The 22,772-nt window shown below is 40.7% G+C and overlaps 2 long non-coding RNA genes across 3 annotated transcripts in view; one reads left to right on the forward strand and one right to left on the reverse strand.

Annotated features, from left to right (window-relative positions):
* Positions 1-22,772, reverse strand: part of LOC105736566 (uncharacterized) — a 63,207-nt gene that overhangs the window by 40,314 nt on the left and 121 nt on the right. Inside the window, exons 1-3 of one of the 2 annotated variants that reach the window (XR_004225600.2) lie at positions 22,008-22,750; positions 21,683-21,823; positions 21,177-21,524 (exon numbers count right to left, since the gene is read on the reverse strand). This is a non-coding gene — a long non-coding RNA (uncharacterized LOC105736566). Of the gene's footprint in view, positions 1-21,176; positions 21,525-21,682; positions 21,824-22,007; positions 22,751-22,772 lie in introns of those variants that run through there. The other variant, XR_004225598.2, reaches the window with a different exon arrangement.
* Positions 18,812-20,028, forward strand: LOC147657713 (uncharacterized). Its single transcript, XR_015291958.1, has 2 exons — positions 18,812-19,297; positions 19,381-20,028. It is a non-coding gene; the product is annotated as an uncharacterized LOC147657713 (long non-coding RNA).

The following is a 22,772-nucleotide window of genomic DNA, read 5'->3' on the forward strand; positions in this document are numbered from 1 at the left end:
ATCACGTACGAAACGTTGCTCACCTACTTTCTTCCACCCGATCGATCCTTCAATTTTCTCGCGACTGGAGATTGGAGGAAGGATTCGCGATACTTTTCGGAAGGAATTTCCGATTCCGAGGAAGGCGGGTTAGGTTAAAAAAAAAAAAAAAAAAAAAGGAATTTCGGACAGAAGCGGGAAACAATGAGCGCGCAATTTCTCCTCGGCGGGGAGATTACAAAAGCTCGAAAATATTCATTAAAAGGGTGACCGCGTGAAATGGCGTGCGAGCCGTGCTCGGGAAAACTGGTGGAATGGAAGGAGGGGGTTGGTGGACGAGGCGGGTTACTCTACCTTTCCACTTTTCATCCGTGAAAAACGGAAAACAAGGAGGCGGAAGAAGAAACGTGGGGGCAGGGAGGTGGAAAGCGTAGAACAGCGGCAACAAACAACGGCTAGCCGGGAGCGGTATCAGCCGCGAAAGAAGAAGAAGAAGAAGAAGAAGAAGAGGAAGAACGGTGAGGAACACGAGGAGGAGGAGGAAGAGGAGGATCGTATTGAAAAGTTTCGCGGGGGCGCGTCTCATTTTCAAATTACTGGCGCCGAGATCGGTGGAAAGAAGCGGAGGGAGGAAATGGAAGAAAAGGGGGAAGGAATAAGGGCACATTTTAATCAAGCGTTTATCGAGTTGAAAACTCGGAATATTATTGCAGATGGGCCAAGTTTCGCAGTTCCGTTTACACGTGGAATCTGCACGATGGGGCTTGGGCCTTTGGGCCCCTATAACATGGAATATCGATATTTTTATTGAGGAGAAGAGACTCGTGGTAAAAGGTAGCGCGGATCCATTTACTTTATTGGCGCGAATAATCGTCCTTTCAATTATTTCAACCTCGCGCACGTCGTTTATTCGAGCCCGATGTTAAATGACTGTCAGAGGCACGTTTGCTTGATTTTCAGCTCGCGAGTCGGTTTAATGTCAGCCCTGGACTATTTTGACGGACCCCCCTCTCCTCCCCCTGTTTGTCACCGTGCTAAAACGCTGTCGACCCGATGAAATTACGAGGTAAATCGAATTTTTCGACAGATTACGGGAAAAGTAACGATCGCCAGACGGCGTTCGATCGTATTACCGTTCACTCTTCGAGTTCTTTCGCTTTCTTTCAATTGGAGGAGCAATCTGTACGACGTTGAGATAATTCTTCTTTCGAGATCGATTTTTCGCTTCCAATTTTTTCCCTTCCTTTTTTTTTTTTTTTTTGTTTCAATTTCGCTCTTTCAATTTCTTCTAATACACTGGTTGAATACGAGCGTGACGATCGATATACCGGTTTCATAAATTTTAACTGTCCCTTCGAGTCGAGGACTCGTGCAGAAACGAGGACACGCACGATCCTCCTTCCGCTTTTCTTCCTCCCTCGCAACGGTTTCGTTTTACTAACGAGCATTCCGGAAGAAGCATCCCTCGATCGATCCCCTTTTGCTCGGCCAACTTTCCAAGCGTCGCGTGCTCGAGAAATAAAATGCTCGAATTTACAGTGGACGGGTAAAGATGCGGGAAAGTTTCAGAAAGGTGCAAGCCCGATTCGAATAATTTGAAAGCGGGGGGGGGGGAGGGAATGCGGGGAAAATGTAATCGGGCCGACCTCGAGGCGACCGTTTCCCCTCTCGTTTCTTCTTTTCACTTAGCCGGGACACGATATTACAAAGAATCACTTGGCGAGAGGATTGCTCGTTTACGCGGTAAGCAATCGCGTACTCGACGAGATATTATTCGAGTTCGCCTCCGTTTCGTGTATTTATCGCCAAATTTCTAACTGGATGGAGGAGAGATTTAAGACCCGACGAGGGACAATGAAATTCAACGGATCGTGAATTCATTTGCATAAAGCAGGATCGAACGATCGAGGGGAGGGGGGATGATCGCTTTACTGGCAATTCGTGGACGATATCGAGATCCGATGGAAAAGAGTCGAATCGTCAAGATGGATAGCCAACGGCGTGTTTCGAAGAATCGGTACGTCTCGAGCCAGAATCACGATATCCCCGGTTAAGATTTTCTCTCCCCCTCTCTCTCTCTCTCTCTCTCTCTCTCTCTCCTGCTTTTCTTCCAGTTCTCTAGGAAAACTGCCACGTCCCACGGCCGGTATTTCATAACCCCCGTAACAGTCTGCCAACCCTCATTGATTGAGCAGATACGAGCGAGAGCTGGCGGCGACGAAGGAATAACCTTCACGGTGGCCGACATCGAACAACCTCCCCCTCCCCTGTGTTCAAATACACCCGACCGTATATATCCAGGGTCCCCGTGTATCGTCTTCTCCTCCCTTTCCTGCCGTCTGCACGTGTACCTACATATAACGCGCGCACGTGAATAGGGTAGCGTCGTCAGCGGAATTTTAAATTCCTTTAAAACCCTGGTATATCGTGGAACACCGAAATTTCGTCAAGTCCTCGCGCGTGCACTTGTGTCGATAATACCCGACCATCTATATATATATATATATATATTCCAATTGGCGCTCTTCGACTGTTTGGCCAAAGAAATCGATTTTCCTTCGAAGCGGGGCGAAACGAAAAGAAATTGTCCCGTAACAGAGACGAGAGCAATAATTTGTTGTGCAGCTAAATGATCGCGATTACAAAACGGGCGCGATACGACGCGTTTACAAGGTTAAATCGTATTTGGAAAATGGTGGATAAACCGGAGCGATCAAAGTAAGCGGGGGGATAAATTGCATTTAAAATTTACAACGGTAGAATTCTACGCGTGATTTCCCGTTCGGGTCAGTGATGGATCGTGAAATAATTCGCACCCTCTTCCCCACGTTGATCGATCGATGGGGCAATTTGGGCCGCGCGGACGATGATGAGCGCGTTTCGATCCGGGATATATATATATATATAAAACCACGTGGATTAAGAAATTGTTGGCGAAATTGTTATTTTTCTTTTTTTTCTTTTTCCCGCGTTCGATGGGCAATATTCGAGAACAATAGGTAATCGGGAAAGAAGGCCGGTTTTATTCTCATTTCCGGTTACAGTCGCTCGCGAATCAAGGTGTAATCGTTAAATGTAGCGTGACGCAACACCTCGCAATATTATCTTCCGCTTTGCCGACTGTAATATTATTCGAATCGATCGAAACGAGTTCCCTATTGTGTCTCTAAATATGGAGGAACTTGCTCGTTTTACCTAACCTTTATAACTTAAATTGTATCGATCGTTCGACGCGCGACACTCGATTCGTTCGCGCGTATATACCGAGAGGCGAAGAGTTGTTGAATTAACCGAGGAAGAATATTCAAAAAAGAAAAAAAAAAAAAAAGAAAGAAAGAAAGAAAGAAAGAAAGAAAAGTAGGAACAAAAGGAAATTGAATTTTGGGACGGGGGAGGCAACGCTATAATTAGGATGAAACGGTCGCGCGTGTATTTAACCGTGCGCAGCTGCGTTTCTGTAATCAGCGTCTAAGGTATTTGCGAAGGCAGGCAAGCGTCAGCGTACTAATTCGTGGGAACAGCATTACCAGGGGGCTCTGAAACACGGCAATCGATACGGACGTAGTCCCGATCTTCCGCAGTGACGCACGTAGTCTACACGGAAGCCGGGATACAGCCCCGGTATTTGTCTACTTATCTCGAGTAAATTCAGTCTACATCGTGTCAACGCGCGTCCTCGCCATCCCGGAATCACAACGGGATTTCAAGATGCAAATGCGCCCACCCGACCTACGCGCGTACTCTCTTCCTCGGCCAAAGTGTGCCTCGTTCGTGGCCACCATCGCCAACCATCCTCTCCCGCTCCATCTTCCCCGTTGTTCTTTTCTTTCTACTACGTACAGACTATAGTCGCTCCGCATAAGATGCCACTGAGATTACGGGCGACTATAGTCGCTCTGAATAAAATGCCACTGAAGTATTAAAGATGCCACTGAGCTATTACTGACGACTATAGTCGCTCCGCATAAGATGCCACTGAGATTACGGGCGACTATAGTCGCTCTACACAAGATGCCACTGAGGTACTAGAGATGCTACTGAGATACTACGAGTGACTATAGTCGCTCTGCACAAGATGCCACTGAGATTACGGGCGACTATAGTCGCTCTGAATAAAATGCCACTGAAGTATTAAAGATGCCACTGAGCTATTACAGGCGACTATAGTCGCTCCGCATAAGATGCCACTGAAATTACGGGCGACTATAGTCGCTCTACACAAGATGCCATTGAGGTACTAGAGATGCTACTGAGATACTACGGGTGACTATAGTCGCTCCGCACAAGATGCCACTGAGATTACGGGCGACTATAGTCGCTCTACACAAGATGCCACTGAGGTACTAGAGATGCTACTGAGATACTACGGGTGACTATAGTTGCTCTGCACAAGATGCCACTGAGGTACTAGAGATGCTACTGAGATACTACGGGTGACTATAGTTGCTCTGCACAAGATGCCACTGAGATTACGAGCGACTATAGTCGTTTTCGTTAAGATAATACTGAAATACTACGGATGACTATTATCACTTTGCATAAAATGTCATCAAGATACTTCGGGCGACTACAGTCGCTCTACACAGAATGCTACTGAGGTATTACGGGTGACTATAATCACTCTGCAGAAAATGTTATCAAGGTACTACGGACGACTATAGTCGCTCTGCGTAAGATGATACTGAAATATTACGGGTGACTATAATCACTCTGCAGAAAATGCCACCAAGGTACTACGGACGACTATAGTCGCTCTGCGTAAGATGATACTGAAATATTACGGGTGACTATAATCACTCTGCAGAAAATGTTATCAAGATACTACGGACGACTATAGTCGCTCTGCACGAGATGTCACTGATATTATGGATGACTATAATCTCTCTGCAGAAAATGCCACTGAGGCATTACGAGCGACTATATACTCATTGAAATTATGAGCGACTATAGTCTGTCTGCACAAGATGCCGCGTATCATACGATATGACGAGCGATTCGAGTTATCGAGTGTCTTTCTCTGAAAACGAAATAGCATCGATATTTCGTTTTTATCGTCAATTTGTTTTTCAATAAACAAAAATCGAAGCAACTCGGGCTACAGTGAGGTTATAAACGCTGACGATCTTTCTCGAGCACATTTTTGATGCGGCGGCGGAGAAGTAGCGAAAGGATTAAAAAAAAAATAGAGCCGCTTGGAAACGCAACGCGGAGGATGGATGAATGGAGCGGCAACCGAAATTCTCAGAACGGTACGAATATTATTCGAGATAAACGAAAGAAACAAAGAAGAGGAGAAGAAGAAGAAGAAGAAGAAGAGGAAGAATATATTCCGTTTCAACTCGTTTCATCGTAAACTTATTATTGGATAAGTTTCACAGAATTATACTCAGATTTAGCGCCGAAACGAAATTGTTTTCGGGCTTGAAAACTCGTTATAGCCAGGGGTTATCGAAAAGGAGGATTCCGGCTCAACGTCGAAAACGTGGTGATTCGTTTGCAAACGCGAATATATATATATATATATATATATGGAGAGATATAGCGCGTGGAAAATATCGGGGATAAAATGATGACGTTTTCGTGACGGGCGGCGGGGTGGAAATGGCGTGACGCGCGAGAAGTAAGAGGATAACAGAGTAAAACACTTAGTCCACGGCGGAGCTTTATACACTCCGTGGCGCGAAAGTCAAACCGTAAGCTTTCGAGGGAAGCACGGGAGTTTATTGTTCTCGAGGTTTTTCCACGTGAACGTTAAGCCACGAAGTAACTTCGTTCCATGGTCTTAAGCGTCCGCAAATTCGCGAGATATATAAATATATCTCGCATAATGATGGTATTAACGCGTAAAAAGAAGAAAAAGAGATCGAGAAGATTGCCGATCGCTCGAAACGATAAGAGGCGCGTTATTTGCCGCGTACATCGCTCGCGTTTCAGAGGATAAACGACGAATAAAACGAAAAACACGAGCTCTATCTATCCGAGTCGGGAGTCGCTAAATTTCGAGGACAACGCGATACATCGTGGAAGAAAAGCAGTTACTTCTAATTCGCTCGTGCAGGGCTCGTACGTTCTCATAGAGAGTCTTGGCCAGTTCGTTGCACGCGACTTTATTAAATCGTGAAATACGCAATTCGTTCGGAAGAGATCGATATCTCGCCGGATATCGAATGAAATCGTAATTCGCTCGAGGGATAAGAAATTATTTAAAAATTATTACGAAATAACCCGGATTATAAATAAATTCGCAATTCTAATTCGCGAGCATATCGCGAGCGGTACGATTAAACGTTCGAGGAATTATTTACGACGCGAATGGACGATGCGTAAAACAAAACCGGTTTATGGAAATGTAAATGCGTTAGCCGCAATCCATCGGAGTACGCTTTCAGAAATATTGCGAAGGAAATGGGTGGCGGCGTGTACGAACGTCTGCAATGACGGGGACGGCTAAGGTAAGTGCGTCATGGTGCTACGGCGCCCACATAAAATGCAAAATATGTCATCCGTTTCCGTATTATCAGCGCTTTCCTCTTCGACGTTCGAGATCGAGCGTTCGCCCATGGGAATAACGTCCGCGAATACGTCTTCTCGTCGTATCTCGTCGTCGATCGTCGATCGGCCACCGCCGATCGATCCGCCCTCTTGTTTGTCCGTATCAACGGATCGGTCGCTATGTTTCACGAGAGACGAACGTATTTGGGGCAAGCGACAGTTTGGAATTTTTCGTTGAATTCGAAGAAAACGTTCATCGGGAAGGGAAATTGGATTAATCAGGATGTACGAAGCGAGATAAAAGCGGGATCGTGTAAACCCCGCGATGTTCGGATTAAATACGTATTAGAGAATGTTTAACAAGAAGATATCCAATAAATGGGATCGAGATTGTATCGTTATCGTCGCGTTACGGCCGCGTTATTGTCATAATTGCTGCCCATTTTCCATAATGCGGAACAACGTTTTAATTTAGATTTGTCTCAAAGCGAAACAGCGCCCATGTTCCGAGGAAAAATTTCATTAACCGAGCGAGTAATGCGCCCTCCTCGATAGTTATCGCGTTATTTCGGATACGCGGCCCACACACAGTTTTCGTCCATCGATTAAAATTACACACGGACGAACGCACACATTCCCCCCCCTCCTCCCCGATACCATATTATAACTTTCGCCGGGGATAAAGTATGCGTAGTTAACGAAATTTTAATTACATAAGGGGATAAGGAAAGAACGATTGGAAAATAACTTTACGAAGATACGAATTGCTGCTCGACATCTCGCGTGGAATACGATGAAAGTAATTCGTTATAATAAATTAAAAAGGGGAGGAGGGAGGGGGGAGAGGTCGAGCGAGACGAGAATCAGATTATCCTATGAAACCTTGTATCGATTTGTTTTTGATCGATCGGAAATTACCGATGAAGAAAAAAAAAATTGTTAATTACACGAAATCCGATTCGAAGTCGTTTGTAAAGGAACGTGATTGAAATTATTGCGCCGACTTTAACATTCTTTTTTTTTTTTTTTTTTTTTTTTTTAATAAGAAATTGCTCTCTTCCTCCATTAATTACGCTAATGAACAAGATTGGAAGGAAAATATTTTAAAAAATTGTAGAAAAAGTTCGTAAAAAGGATTTACGAGCGAGTGAAAAGTAAATTTAGTAAATTGTTGAAACTGTTATATACCAAAGAAAAGGGAAAAATTAGCGGAACATCGCGAACGAACTAGTTAATTTTCCTTTGCCTTTGCTGTCCGACGAATGGGCGACTTATACTACTCGATCCCGAGAAAAATGAAAAATATTCAGAATATTTGCAATTTCGTGATTTTAATTAAATCGAGAACGTCCCACTTTCGTACGAGATATTACTTTTTATCAATTTCAGAAAGTACGATTCACGAAAAATAGATCTGGCCGAACTGAATGGAAACTGCGTGACACGAATGAGATCGAGCACATGAATACATAGTTCCTTGAGCATTAAAAATATGTGTTTAAATGGGATTTCAGGCAGTGACGGGTCTTTTTTACCACGGTATTCTACATTCCCTGTATTCTAACCATTCTCCTACCCTCTTTAAAGTTTCACGCCTGGTGGGAATGGCATCGTAGCCGCGCCACTACGGTTAAGCGATGCAGATCGCAGTGAGACGAAGGGAGAAACCGCAATCTTGATCCGCCAGAATCCTTCGTTCCTGTCGCTCTTCTCTCCTGCACTTAAGCTTCAATAAATTATTACCCCATGCCATTTACCGTATTCACTTACATCGCCGCATTATTTTCCTAAATTGCCATGACTTCGTCGCGTGTGAAACTGCTCGTGCTCTTTGAGCAAAAAAAAAAAAAAAAAAAAAAAAAGAAACGATCGAAAGTAAGGAAACGAAAGAGAAAGTGAATTTTTTTTCTTCGTTCAAAGTTCGATAAAAAAAAATTGGATTCGATCGAGAAAGTGTTGAAATTGTTCGAGAGAGAGAGCGTAAAAGAGTGGGACACGCGTTTTAATTCGACGGTCGACAGAGTTTGGAAGATGAGCTGGTGAAAATTGTACAATTGTAAAAGTCAGTCGGCCCCTGCTTAAGATCTCTTCCGGATCAATGGGCAACCGGGTAAGAGAGAAAGAGATCAATCTTCGACGTGCCGCACCTCGAAATGGATATTACCCTGGTTTCACGGCCCCTGCGGAGACACCGATCCGATACGGGAGAGTTACGGCCCGACTCTCACGGGGAAGCTATGGTTTCACGTGATACTTTAAAGTTTAATCTCGATACGAGGTGTACCTCGAGCCGAAAAACCAGCACACCACGAGTGCTTCCCTTCTATTTTTCGTGATTTACAACTAATTCGAATTAGAAGGAAAACAATTAACACGATCCGCGAGTGTATCCTATTTAGAGTGTTTTTTCAAAAACAAGAAACAAAAAAAGGAAAAACGAATCGAGTTAAAGTTAAAGTTACCTCGACAGGTGGAGAAATTATAGGAACGCAAAATGATTCCATCGAAAGCGTCCACTTCCTGTATATATATATATATATATATTATCGACGATTCCTGTATCTTACAGGTCGTCGCGTTACTTTGAGCGGGAGTCACTGTTTTTCTGGCACGAAGTTTGGCCGCTTTTGCGGAAGCAAAGTGAAAAGGAAGGAAGGAAGGAAGGAAGGAGGGGGGTGGAAGCGGATAAGTCTTTCTTGATAAACGCCCACACGCGCGTCCCGGTTCATATATACCGAAAGTGAATGAAAGTTGGCGTGCGCAGCGGGAAAAGGAGACGGAGAAAAAGCCCCCCTCCCCCCTCCTCCTCCTCCTCCTCCTTTTCAACGAAAGGGCGTCAAGCGTTTGATTTATAGGCGGTGGAAGCCGTGCGCGAAATCGAAGTACGTGTCGCTTTTATCGCTTTTAACCCTCCCCCCCCCCCTTCATTAGTGTTGAATAAATAAATGTTGAGAAAGAGGAGAAAAATGAGATATACACGTAAAAGTGACTAATCCACGAGAGAGAAAACGAAAAAAATAAATAACATTGAAACCAATGAAAGGTTCGAAGTTTCAGCTTTCGCCAACGCCTCTCACGTTGCGCGACAGAGGTGGAGGGGAGGTAGGGCAATTAGGGGAAAGAGACAATAGAGGGGTGGAAATTCTTTTATTAGCCGAATTGCGAAACGATGGAAGGGGGGGAGTGGCGTGCAATTCGAAACGAGAAAGCTAATGGAAAGTTTGATCGGAGATCTGTTTTAGCGGCGGCGAGGTTTGCGGCTGATCGCAGAATCGACTATCGATTCTGAGGCCGAAGCGGGCCGGTGCTCGCCGAACCGGAGCCTGCTCCGCGAATTGTTTTAAAAGCGAATGGGGGGCACTGCTGGTTGCTATTATTCCGACGCGCGATTTTCACGCTTGTCTAAACACGTTAAGCGTTTTCTCGCGTAATTGGAGGGGGGGAACAATTCATATTTAATAGCCGAGCTAGATAGTTTTCGCTGGACACCTCGAAGACGAGAATATTCGTAATAACTTGGAGGGAGGAGGATGTCGAGTTATTAAAAACGACATCATGGTATCGTGGGATGTTAAATTTTAAATCGCGCTGTTTTGCATCATGAAATGATTCAAGAGGGTGGGAAAATTGGCCGAGTCTGGAACGTTGATCGATCGTCCGGTTGGATACGGGTGGATTTCTCGTGACAAATGTTTATAAAACGATCAGCTTGGAGGAGAGCCTCGATAAATCGGCAAATAAATACCCTCCCCCTATACGTCTAACGCACAAGTTTGGATTTCCACAAGTTCTGGATGATCGTATTTACACGAATGATTTTTTTCTTTTTTTGAAAACAAGAGTATCCCTTCGTATACGTAACCTCGAAACACATATTAATCTCTAAAATTCGGAAATTAACGTTTATTTAACGCGATATCGATACGAATATAACACACGGATATAACACAAAGCGTTTGCAAAGCGTCGGAAACACGCGAAATTAGAGAATCGTACGGTCGGCAAGGATTTCAATTTGCAATTTCCCCGTAAAGTTTCTATTCGAAAACTCGAGCCGTGGGGGAGGGGAGGAGAGAACGATCGCGTGAACGCGCTTCACCCCGAATCGCGATATTTAACTACCACCTATCCGATATACTTGACTAGTTCGCAGTTTGCGGCGTGCACACCGGCGGTGTGTGTTTCGGCTAAACGTTTGCGAACGTGGCAGGGCCCTTACCTTCCCACCCCTCCGAGAAAAACACACGGGGGAGAGAAATATAACGTTGAGCCGGCAACGTTTTTGTTCTAGGTTGAAATGGTTAGATTCGCGGTAATAGGGCGCAAAACAAGGGCCGGTTGTTAACACATTTACAACCGTATGTATATTCCGCGAGATTCGGAACGGATACACCACCCTCTTCCTTCCTAACGAAGGGGATTATTATCCTGTTCCCGTGCGCTCATACGGTGAACATTAATAATCAAGAATGTAGAAATATTAATCGGGTGTATAAAGTAACAGAGAAACCGACTCGTCGTCTACTTTCTTCGTCTTCCTTCCATCGTCTAATAATAACTCGATAGTCAGTAGCGGGATGTAGGTGTATAGTTGATTAATTTTCTCGAAACTGAAAATTGATTGGAATAATGAATACTGGAAGAGAGAGAGAGAGAGAGAGAGAGGGGAGATACGAAGTGTATGCACCCGGTCAAAGTCTCGCTTCGGGAAGAAAGTAATAATCATTATGCAAAGGTGTTCTTGGCTCGAGATAAGTGGCGAGAGCCGCTTAAAAGAGGGGATGATCTCGAACGCCGCCAGGGCGACTCTTACATTTTATATAATTCGAGAAAAAAAATGGGAGGAGAGTAACGGTGGACTATGATAAGCTCTTGTACGGAATTAAGACAGGAGGGCAGCTAGTGGAGGTATCTGAGCGAGATAGTCGCTCCATTCTCTTCAAGCACCAATAAGGTGGGTTATCAGCGCTTATGTTTATAACGTATCCTGCTTGCTCTGAAGAAAAATTGCTCGAGAAGAAAACGAGTTGATCGCTTATTAAACGTTTTATACCGGCGTTGTATTTGAAAATTTTCCATCGATAATTGTGAAAATAATAGCAATGATTGTGGAAGAACCGTGGCCAGCTTTTGCAATATGTTTGCCCGCACCAATTCCGTGTGGTATTAGTTTTGGGCAGCTGATATTGATGATTGATGAGGGTCTGGCAGGGACACCGATTATCTAACGACATTCTATGTACATACAAAAAAAAAAAAAAAAAGCACCATCTATAAATGACATCTAGGAGACATTTAGATCGGGTATAATATAACTTGACTCGAGAAACCCATTAAATTTTCACTCTGTTTTAATAACAATTTTCCCCCGTTTATTTAATGCTAAATATAATTTTGAAAGTTTATTTAATATGAAAAATAATATCAATCGCAAAAGAACAAAATACGCGTAAAAAATTTTATACAAAGAAAAATATTTATTTAACGATGAACCAATTAAAACATTTGGTTTTAAAATAACAAGTTACGTCGATATTTCGAAGCGAATAGAATTCATCCTTAAATTATACCACTGAACTCTCTCTATTATTTAAGTCAAAGATAAAACGATGCAATACACGTTCGATAATAATAATACGCGAATCTATTATTTATCGCTGGTAAAATTTTTTTATTACATCTTAAAATTCAACTTGTTTTGATTATAATAAATTCAACGTCCTAATTTAGAGGGAGGGCCACGTAAAACGTAGGAGGCTGAATCTATCCATAATAACGCGGGGAACTTGCGAGTCGTTGGAACAAAATTCTGCATGTAGCCCACTGTTGTTACACATGGTCGATTACATCGTATAACAGAATTACAGTTGCTCCTAACTGACAGAATCCGGGACACCCGTGTAGAGAGGACACTGCTGCTCGACGTAAAGAGGGCTTGTAGGTTAAAGTTAACCATCGCTCAGGGATTATTAAGGGGTGGTGGTATTTAAAAGCCTATCAAGCGCCCCATAATCTTCTCATTACACGCCGCCCACCTCCGTTTCGATTTTAAATTCACTTTCGTCGCGATCGAATGCCGCGCGAATAAACTCCGTTAAGAGTTACTTTTCAAAATGATCGCTTTAAAATAAATCTTTAAAAAAAAGGATATCGAAAGAGAAGAATTACTCTCGTTCGAAAGATTGGAATTACTTTTCCGTTTCGACGAATGTTTAACGCGCGACGCATAAGAGAAGACGCGCCTTCTTACTCTAAATTTAAAATTCTTGCGTGGACGGAAAAAGTAAAAAGAATTAGAGGAGGTAATCGCGATTTTTCAACTCGAATATCCCTAAGGAACGATGCAGGAAAATTAAGCGTCCCGATGGGCTAACGTTGTCCCTTGGACAGTATGGATGGCGGATCATCCTGCCCTTTTTTGCCACCCGAGTTCACTTGGAAGAGTTGCTCTAATTTGCAGGAGGTGGATGAAAAGGGGGGAGGGAGGGAGGGGAGGAGACGAGGGCAAGTGAATGCCGGCGCGATTCAGTTGGCGCGGGCGATGACCAGGGTAGGAATAGGTAGAGAGACGGTCAGTAGGATTTATGTATGAGACGCCAGCAGGGCTTAGGGAGATAAATTAGTCGAGTTGGCAATAAAAAGTCGACTCGCGGATAGCTCGGATTACACGGATGTACTGCCAGGGAATCGATGATACTTCTTGCCACCTCCTTTCCGCTCCCCTTTAGTTTACCCCAACTCGTACGTTTTTCCTTTCCCTCGACGTTTCGTCTTTCCCTTTAAATTCCTTCTTTCGTCTGCCTTTTTTACATGTTACGATAAAATTATAAATTTCTGGTGTATCCTTTGTGCACGTCGAGTTATTAAAATCATTTAAAAGAGGCGAGAGGTTGATCAGAGATCAAGATCATGATTTGTAGATCGCAATTCGAAATTAAAATTTTAAATTTCCTTTTTTTCTTTTTTTTTTTTTTTCATTCCAGGGAACGTATTTAACGTTGCGAGAGAGATATCGATGGTAAAATACCAAAACCAGATTGCTTTCTCTAGAGTTCTACTTAAATACACTAACGACGAAACGTTGGGTAGTAAAAAAGAAAGTAGTACGGAAAAATGTTTTCCGGTTTTAAATACGAAAAAATACGAAAAAAGATCCGGTTGCGAAACGCAACGTCCTATCGAAACGTGAATTGTACAACAATAGCGCGACAGTATTCGCAACGAAAAGAAAGGCGGGGGAGGGGAAAAAAAAAATTAGCTAGGAAGCCAAAAGTTTCATTTCGCGAAATGAAAATAATATTAAATTTTAGAGGTACCGTCTGTTGGTCGTATTTCTGGTGTCGTATAACCACCCACCATAGTGTTGTTGCAGCCATTGTAGAAATTTACTTTGCGTATTTCTTTCAGATTCGTTTGTTTTTATTCGGCACAACTCGTGTCACGAAAAACGTTCAATTTTTATTCATTCGCTAATTATGAATTCGACATTATTGTATCTCGCAATTCTATCCCAATTGCGCGATTCTGTTCGCCATTTTACGCTCGTTCGTCGCATCGCAGATTTTTTTGAGTTTCTTTCTTTTTTTTTTTTTTTTCTTTCAAATTTCAACAAAAGTTCGTTCTACGACCGATTTCGTTTCGCTCTATTTCCTCCATTCCGTCTATTCATCGTAAATTGAAAACATCCCGCCAATATCTCTATTATATCGGGATCGAATTATCGCACGAGCGCGATCAATATCCAGGATTTCAATAAATTTTACCGGTTGCACCTACCGAATCGAAGCTAGAGCCGCATAAATAATTTCCAATCAACAATCGAACCAATCGATCAATTTTTACAATCGTGCCGCGTTATCCACCCTTCGACTCGTGGAATTCATCCAAGTACAACGGGGACAATAAAAGTAGGCCACGGATTTATTCAATGGCGCTCCGAAAAGTAATAATGCACCTGAGTTTCTGCTATATTGATAGAAATCGGACTCGATTCGCCGTTTATTAGTTGTTCACAGACCGATGAAAACGAAGGAAATGTCACGAGTCCCGGCCACGACTAATGATCACCGGTGTCTTCGCTTTGAAGGCGTACATCTCGTTATTCGTTGTTGAATCAACGATCGCAGATGTTAATAAATCGGCGCCAAGAGGAAAAAAAGAGGAAAGGATAAACATATCGATTCGTCTCGAATAGAAACGAGAAAAATAAATAAATAAATATAAAATATAAACGAATCTGATTTCGGTTAAAAGTCGAGTTTCCAACGAAAATTCTGACAATATAATTTTCTCGGCGCGGAGGAAGAGTTTTTAATAATTTGACTGCGGCGCCGTAATTTACGTTGAACCTCGGTTCTTTCCGTAGTTACCACGTCGTATAATTAGGCCATAAGGAAAAGCTGCTGTGCTTTCTGGGCTCGTTCTTTCTCCGCCTCGACTCCTCCCTTTCAACATCGCCACCATTTCCGTTGAATTTTTTCGTGTATTAGCTCCCTATTCTTATCGTTTCGAAAGAAACCGCAATACTCGGATATAATTTCATCGTTCTATCGTAATATCTCGTTCGTCGATCGGTTTTATTAAACTATGCTTTTGTGTCGATGCTTACATGTCGCACGCGTGACGCATAAGAAGCAGAAGAAAGAAATAAGCGAAATATTCAATTTATACGATCGATATTTTCCTCTTGTGCGAATTAATCCGATTTCTGATTCGGATAGTATCCGCTCGATTTTGAAAAAAAAAAAAAAAGCAGACGAAAGAAAAAACATCGACAACTACGAGTCGTTGAAAAACAAAGAGGAAATCATTACGTTAATAAAATACTCGTGAAAGCGAAAGGGTTGAAATTGTCGAGAGAAAGTAACGCGAAACAATTCGATTTAATCCCATTCGATCGTATTATGCGCATGCACACGTATGAAAAGTATCGTGTAGCGAGAGGCAAGTTGCTGTCAAAACCAAACACTGAAAATCGAAGCCAGACGCGCGGGGCGGATTCAATAGGGGCCTTCGTACATCCAATTATCGGCTTCCTTATAAGATCGCATTGTATGAATTATACATTGTATCGACGAGCGGCTAGAAAGCTCATGCTTCGTTTAACAACGCGCCATCGAAAAATATAATATGTCGCTCACGATAATTCAAGTTGCTTTTTTTCTTCTCCTTTTTTTTTTTTTTTTTTTTAATTCGAGTCGCTTAAGAATCGTTAAGGTTTTTATTCGTCACGATCGTAGCCTGTATCTATCGATTTACATATCTACTCGGCCAGGTGATCGATCAAAATATAACCGGTTGTTGACACTTGCACAGATTATAGATTATGCCTCTTCCGTTCGAGAAAAAATTTTCATCCACCTGTTCAATACCTTTTAAAGATAATTTGAAACCAGCCAAGTAAATTTAAAGCGAAAAAGGCAAATATTTAACGCGCCTTTTAAGATAATTTGAAAATCGACCAATTTAAACTTATTATTCGCACCTCGACTAATGGAAAATCAATCGATTTTCAACGAAATTCGAAATTTCGAAAGCTCGCTCGACTTATTTGCATACGCGATGGGAATTGGCTGATATTCCAAGTTCATTTCGAGTCGTAAATTCGGGACGGGAAGGCATTTCTGCTTAAATATCGTATCACAACTCCGAGAAGAACGATTGCTGTTCGACAATTGGTACATCCTTCGAGCAAGGACACGAAGAGAGAAGGTTTTAAAACTAATCTGATTATCCGGTGCTCGCCAATCTTCTCCTCGAAATTAGAACGAGGAGCGTTTCCTTTTTCGAGGATCGAAACTTCTAACGCGACCGTTTTTTCAAGCAAAATTCCGTGAAATTGAATCCCACCCGATCGATGCTCGATTCGCAACGAAATAGCCGGCGTGTAACCTTCTGACATTCCTCCTCCGCGTAATCCCCTTGATGCACGATCTCGAGTTCGAGCAACATTCGTCATATTATCCGACATTGGAGCCCGATCCAAAACTTGTTACGAACTTATCCTCGATACGGGCTCTTCCTTCCTTCCTTTTCCTTGATTGGCCCTCTAAGCTTTCGATTTGTCGTGGAATCAAAACTACACCCTTGGAAAATTGTATCGTGGAATATCGAGACATTCCATTTAGATTTGCCATGTATGCAAAGAAAAACGAGAGTTTATCGATGGTTTAAATTTCATACGAAAAGTGTCGAAAATTGAAATCCCATATCTCGATCCTCAAAATTAACCCGCGCGGATCGAAAATTGCCGATTTCGCACGCGTTTGAGGGACGAGAAACGGGGGGGCTCACGTGGATCAGGATTTTACGGGCGCGTATCAAAGTAACAGGGTGCAAATCTGATTATACCCCGTGCGATACAGGAATGGATCGATCGGTTCGATCGCTTTTAAAATGAGCACCCAGTTAATGCCACAGTTTTTCACTCGTGATCATTCGTCGTTTCGAGTCGACCGAGCCAAGATCCGAATTGACGGACTCGAAAGAACAGCGGCCAGCCTAGATGAAACTGAAATATCAACGATAATGAGTAAAATTGAGAACGATCGTTTAAAATTAACGTTTGGCGATCGTTGATCGGATACGGGCGCAATTTCGGCTGCAAGTATTCGATTATGATTTGCAAAACGCGTACCCTGTTGCTGGCATTCATGATTTTCCGCGAGGGCGGCGTGCAAACGGGCGGCCGTATTCACTGAATCGTTAATATTTTCGCGACGCCATTATGCACAATTATTCCACAATTGCGCCCAATTTCTATCACTACAGGGAACCACGTCCAAGTACTCGGATATTACGTAACGACACATCGGCGTGTTGCCTATTAATATTTTGCGCTTGTCATCGAAATTCAATTTCCGCCCAGTGGTCGGCGTTCACCGAGAACTCTAATTCAGTGTCTGTGGTCGCGTCAATCAACCATGCCATCCCCCGGGCTAACTAGTTAGAAATAATTAACGGTTTTGCGAGCTCCCGTATATGTATAAATCGTATTCATCCGATGAAACATCGTCACCCTCGACCCAATTTCCATAACCCTGTATTTTCTTAACTTGCTCGCCTCGCTTAATTCTAATTTATCGATTTATACGTTATTCAAACAAATTTCAGGTGAAATTCCCTCTGTAACAGGTAGTGGAGAAATCGATCGATCCGTAATATCGAAAGATTTGTTATGGTTTATTTGATCGTTGGTTTAAAGACAATAAACGGGTCAACGTTATGCGGAGCGAGCGTGGAAATCCCCTAATAATAGCTGTGTATAGCCGGGGTTCTTAATCATTGGAGATTATACACGAACGGTTGGATCGATTCTTCCATGATTTATAGGTTTAATTTAATACCGACACGCGATCTAATTAGGTTTTCCTAATTTCGATCGGGCGGGAACGGCCGATTTCGTGTAAAATCTATTAAAATTTAAATGTTCGATGAATATTCGGGAAAAGAAAAACGGGGAAGAGAATTGAACGTCCACGAACGATGAAAACAACAACAAAAAAAAAAGAGAACGTTATCGTAACACGTTAGTCACGAAATTCTTGAATTATATTGCTTACTTTCTCCCTATGTATTCAATTTCTGACGAATATTGGAACGTTCAATCTGTAGGAAACTGAGGCTCCGAGTTCGAAGAAATATATATATCTATATTTTAATATCTACATCCGACAACATTGATTCAGAGAGTAATAATCCACGATTTATATATACGCCAAGGAAATATTCGTTGCAATGTTAAACGTTTTTTCATATTTATATATATATATAAATACTGATATGATTGCAAAACGGAACTTATTATAAATCCCTGGTAGATCAACGGTTAATTTGGCGCCGCTCAAGCATGAAGGAATGATCTGAATAACTGATGTTTCAATAAGAATCATTTCAATAATCGGTGATCAATGATGCATTGATACGCGCGTCAACCGATGAATATTCTCGTTGACTAACTCGAAAAACAATGTCATTACCAAGATATCAATTCAACGAGCAGAGAATTAAATTAAGAACGTGGAAACGGGATTAAAATGTCCGAACGAACATTTAAAGCGAATACGCATTAATGTACGTTTGTAATTCATGTGTATCCGATATTTAATTTGGTTTAAATTAAATCGCGATAGAAGTGTTGTAATACGAATTTAAGCCAGTGATACCTGTGCATTTAGCATTGCAGCGGAGTAGCCCGATTTTTATCGATCCACACGTTTCACCATTATTCGGTCGTTACCGATGTAGCTGATACGCGTTAAACTTTATAGTTACGAAAAGTTTTTTTGAAATTTTTACCAACCAATCCTTTTCTCTGTAAAGAATAAAAAAAAAAAAAAAAAGAATAGAAAAATATATCGTTCAGCTTTAACTTCTCGATATGCATCTATTTTCAACAAAATTTTAATTCCACTTGTAAATTTCTCCCGTTTGCAAAATAAGAAATGTTGAAGTTGCAGAAACAATATTAACCACGATTTCGAAATTTCTTACCGCATAAAGAACATAATAATAATAATAATCCAGTTAACAAAACAACCTGGAAACAGTTAACCTATTTTTGCTCCCGCTCGTAGCGTGGTGATAAATGCTAATATTCTTAATAGCATCCCATACATATTCTCATTAGAACTAAGTTCTCGGGTAATATACCTATTAGATGGTAAGAGTCTGGCTTTGCGCTCTTCAATGTTCACTGAACTAACTTAAGAGGCGCAAGACGTTTTTCACGAAGAAGATACAGTATAAAAAACGCAACTTCGTTGCTGAAAGACCGAGTATTTTGCAACCTACGTACGCCTGTATGAGAGAATGCCTATATTGAAGAGTAAAGTATTTGCCCTCAACTTTTTTTATACCCGTAATCCTCGCCCCAATAACTTTTTAAGACCGATATACACGTATATACAGGTATCTATGTGTGCACGCAACTTTTAAAACGCGCCAGTAAAATTGTCAGCGCCTCGAAACACATAATTTTTAAGCTTTTACGCTTCCCATCGAGGAAACTTCACGATGGTCTACCAAAAGTCGATATACCGAAAAATATTTACGGTTAAAAGAGTTATGGGCTAATAACTAAATTTGATCGGTCAATAATGGAGCAATAATAATCAGTGTTGATTCATTTTCTAACGTCGTTTCATTTTACAACGTTGGCCATTAAGATCGTAACTAATTCTAATCAAACTGTCAACTAACTACTATGCAATTAAGTGAAAATTATTCCACGATATAATAAGCCCATCAGATTCCTGTAAACGTACATCAAATGTATTTACATCAAAAGCAGCTTTCCTATCAAATATATATATCGATCTACACGTTTGGTTAAATTGAAAGGATTCCGTTACCGTATCAAAGCAATGGCTAAGCATTTGTATGACGTGAATCTCTATTAATTGTATCTGAAAGATTTATTACGATAATAACGAGTTCGATATTAAAATGAAAAAAATACATTTCACAGAATGTATACGTAAATATAAAGCGTCGGATATGTATACGCGAACAAGTAATAATCTAGAATTTTTCAATATATAATTTTTCATTAGTCAATATGCTTATGATGAAGTATATATACCGAGATATTCCATGCTCGTTTCTTAGTCCATATTTTTGCGACCAGTAGCTACCGGTGATTAATCAAAGAGAAAATTAGTGAGTCCAAATCTTAATTCACCGTATTCATCGTGACGAATGAATATCGCTATAGTGATTATTATAGTGATGTAATTTAGATCTCTAGTCAAGAGTTTTTCCCACTAACATTTAATGCATTCAATTCAATTTTAAAGTATTTTAAAATAATGTTACAATAAAAAAAATTTGTGTATCGTGTCGTTTTAAAATCATAGGCTCGAGGCAAATATTTGTTTTCAGGGTGTTTATCAGACTATACTTGCATGAATCTCGTATACATCATACTTACATCATAGTATGTAATAGGTGTAATAAAAATGCTATAGCATTTTACTAGTCATATAGTCGTTTTGGACGACGACACGGGTTCGACTGCCTGCCGGTAACATGATTATGTGTACGTGTGTGCTTACACAATAGTTGCCAACTCGATTAGCTGAATCCATAGAAGTGTTCCTCTATCGTGATACAGAAACGGTGGTCTGGTATGGAGATTGCTTGACCGCAAACTAGAACTTCGCTTTAAAGATCTTACTATCCATAACTACTTTAACGATAATGTTAACGTTACCGTGATCACCGTTTGTTATAATTCGTCCGTACGATAAACCTAATTTGCCGTTTCGACAAAGAAACAAACGTGAAAAGTTTGTGCATAACGGTTTGTAACGGTTTACCGGTTTGTCTGACCGAATTATCATCAATAATTCCTATTAATATTGTTTGAACATCGATCGTAACGATTTCTCGAGACGAGAATTAGATTTCAAGATAGAAAAAAAAAAAAAAAAAAAAAAAAAATTAATGGAATTCGAAATGAGATTTCGAGTGAAAATTTCTCCATGTTCCCATGTATACATACTACGAAACTTTAAAATTGCTATCTATCTCGAGGACTGGAACTTTAAGAAAAAAGGAAATGAATTTACATTTCGTGCTAAAAACTCATTGTAAAAAGAACGTAAAAGTTTTAAGCGCACCAGTTAAGAGCATACGCTCCCTAGAGCTTGTATTCTCATCCACATAACATGCATCGAGTCTGCTGGAAGTGGGTACTATCTTACCTGATAAATTCCGGAACTGTGGTTCTTAGTGTACGTCTTCTTAGTATATGCCGTTGCAGCTTCTGCGGTCCCAGACGGCACGCCTTCGACATATCGGTCACGTACACCATCGTGTAGAATCGCATTCGTAAGACCCAGCAACGTTATCGTCGAGTAAACATCGATAGGAAAGCATTGTCATAATGCACATGGCGATACACTTGCACGCTTTGTAGTTGCATCTGGTCTAACCGTGTCGGTCGTTTCACAATATCATTATACCTGTGTACGATCCTTCCTATCTTGACATAGGTTTAGTTTCTTTTCTTTACTTTCATATCGTGATAATTTTTTTTTTAAACATAAATCCTGTAAACCATAAATCAATTTCTATAGTCGATTTTTGTTTAACATATTTTATAGATTTATCTTTTACAAACGTATAATTTGTATATTTGAATAGAAAATATTAATAATTAGGATATTCCTTATATCGATATTGCAATATACTGTGTGCATAGCCGCACCTATTCTGATATATCTTTCATTCCTTTCCTTCGGGTCTTTATTGGTAATTTCTTCCTCGACGTGTAACCTCTAGACCGTGAAACGATTTCTTAGGTTTTTGTTTTAATCAGGGTTAATAATTCTTGAACGTGAAATTTTTACTGAAACAAAAACCTGTTTATAAGTAGAGATAAATATTTCAAATTTCTTTTTCCAATTTTTATCGGATATACGATCATGTTTTACGATATAATATTATGGCTATCTAATTTATTAATAAAACTTTCACAGTAACCTATCATGCAATCAAACCGAATGAGGTTAAGATCGAATTAATATACTCACCTCTATATTCCTTATAGTATCGTAAACACATATGTTCAACTTTTCCTTTATATCTTTAATACCAAATACACAATGTATAGAAAAGATCACGGAAAGTGTGACATGATGTATCGAGAAACAACTTTAAGCGTGCCATAGTAGATATACATCTACGAAAGACTTATTTCTACTTGCTACTCGAATATTCAAATATTTGCTCTCTCTCTTGTCAAAAATCAACTTTCGATATATCGATCATATCGCTATATACTTGTCGTCTCGAAGATAGACACTAAATATGGAGATAAATTCAGCATGTTTCGTTATATTAAATAATAAGATAAATATAAGACGAAAATTAGACAAGAGATTCGGAAAAATTAATTTTTGAATATATTCCAAGATAAAAAATTTTAAGACACTCCACTTTTCACAAACCATGTACCAAATCAATCACTTTTAGGTTATTATTTTCACATTCGATAGAACGTTTCGTTATATTAATTCATTTTCGTTCGAAGGAATATTTAATTGAAGCATACAAAAACACATAACCTGTATTTACACAATTAAAAGATAATTTCTAATTTTTTCATCTAAAAATGATTTTTACACTCAGTAATAAAATTCACTCACTAACAAAAAATTGATGTCGAAAAAAGTATAAATGTACATTAATATTCACTAATTGCAATAAAATGACAGATCTCATTCTTGAACTACATGAATCAACGTCAAGATCGAAATCGTTGAAAAATTGGAATAAAAGAAAAAAGAGGATGACGT

Source organism: Apis florea, unplaced genomic scaffold (genome assembly GCF_048593485.1).
Source record: "Apis florea isolate Af1SG1 unplaced genomic scaffold, ASM4859348v1 contig_2897_pilon, whole genome shotgun sequence".
Classification (NCBI taxonomy): Eukaryota; Metazoa; Arthropoda; class Insecta; order Hymenoptera; family Apidae; genus Apis; species Apis florea.